Below are 1,692 nucleotides of genomic sequence, written 5' to 3' on the forward strand. Positions count from 1 at the left end.
TGCCCAGGCAGGTCTCGAACCCACGGGCTCAGGCAATCCACTCACCTCAGCCTCCCAAATGCGCGGGATTACAGGTTGAGCCACTGAGCCCGGCTTATTTTTATTTCTAAGAATATCATAAGTATAACAGGCCAGGCACCGTGGCTCATGCTTGTAATCCCAGGACTGTGGGAGCTCAAGATGGGAGGATCGCTTGAGCACAGGAGTTCAAGAATAGCCTGGGAAACATAGTGAGACACACACCCCACCCTAACAAAAATTGTAAAAAAAAGAAAAAGATTGACTCATGCCTGTAATCCCAGCACTTTGAGAGAGGCTGAGGTGAGAGGATCACTTGAGTCCAGGAGTTCAAGAACAGACTAGGCAACATAGCAAGACTATCTCTACAAAAAATAAATAAATTAAGCTGGGCATGGTATCATTCACCTGTAATTCCAGCAACTTGGAAGGCTGAGATGAAAGGATCACCTGAGCCCAGGAGGTTGAGGCTGCAGTGAGCTGTGAGCATGCCACTATACTCTAGCCTGGGCAACTGAATGATACTGCAAGGAGAGAGAGGGAAGGAGGGGGAAAAATAATCATTAAAAGTCTCATTACCCAGCAGGGAGTGGTGGCTCATGCCTGTAATTCCAGCACTTTGAGAGGCCAAGGCAGGAGAAATGCTTGAATCCAAGAGTTTGAGACCATCCTTGGTAACATAGCAAGACCTCATTTCTACAAAAAAAATTAAACAACAAATTAGCCAGGCATGGGAGCATGTGCCTACAGTCCCAGCTACTTGGAAGGCTGTGGCAGAAGGATCACTTGAACCCAGGAGGTCAAGGTTACATTGAGCCAAGATGAGCCAAGAGTGTGCCACTGCACTCTCGCCTGGTGACAGAGTGAGATCCCAACAACAATAACAAAAAGAATCTTATTACCCAAAAAAGCCACTAGAGTTTGTTTTCAAGTGTCTTTTTGTTTGTTTTTGTTTTTTCCCATCTCTCTCTCTCGCTCTCCATAAGCTAGTTATAACCATACTACAAGCTTATAACTCTAAATTTTTATTTAACAGGGTATTATAAAAATGTATCTATGTTACTATAGGCTCTTTTTAAATATAATTTTTAACGGATATTTAATACTTCATTAAGAAAACGTCCCACAGTTTATTTGACCAGGCCCACACATTTTGACATTTATTCTGATTCAATTTTTTCTGATTATAAATACCTGTGATGAACAATGTTTCATTTAAAACTTTTCCTGATTTTAGGCTAAGCATGGTGGCTCATGCCTGTAATCCCAGCACTTTGGGAGGCCAAGGCAGAAGGATCACTTGAGGTCATGAGTTTGAGACCAACCTGGGTGACATAGTGAGATACCATCTCAATTTGAAAAAGTTAAATTAAAAAAAAATATTTTTCTGATTTTAGAGTTATTTAACTAGTATAGACTACCAAAAGCAAAATATTGGTAAGGAGTATGTATGTACATTATAAAGAATGGGGGCATTTCTAATACTGATTTTATACCACTTACTTGTATACCACTTACTTATACAGTAATCTCAAGAGATATTTCAAAATTCTCAAGGCAAAGTTGATAGAAATTGGTAAGTTGTAAGGCCATAGGCCCTGCAGAGGTCCTCAAACTTTTAAAACAGGAGGCCAGTTCACTGTCCCTCAGACCGTTGGAGGGGCGGACTATAGT

This window comes from Carlito syrichta, unplaced genomic scaffold (assembly GCF_000164805.1).
Source record: "Carlito syrichta isolate Samal-C Ts95f unplaced genomic scaffold, Tarsius_syrichta-2.0.1 Scaffold314811, whole genome shotgun sequence".
NCBI classification, from domain to species: Eukaryota; Metazoa; Chordata; class Mammalia; order Primates; family Tarsiidae; genus Carlito; species Carlito syrichta.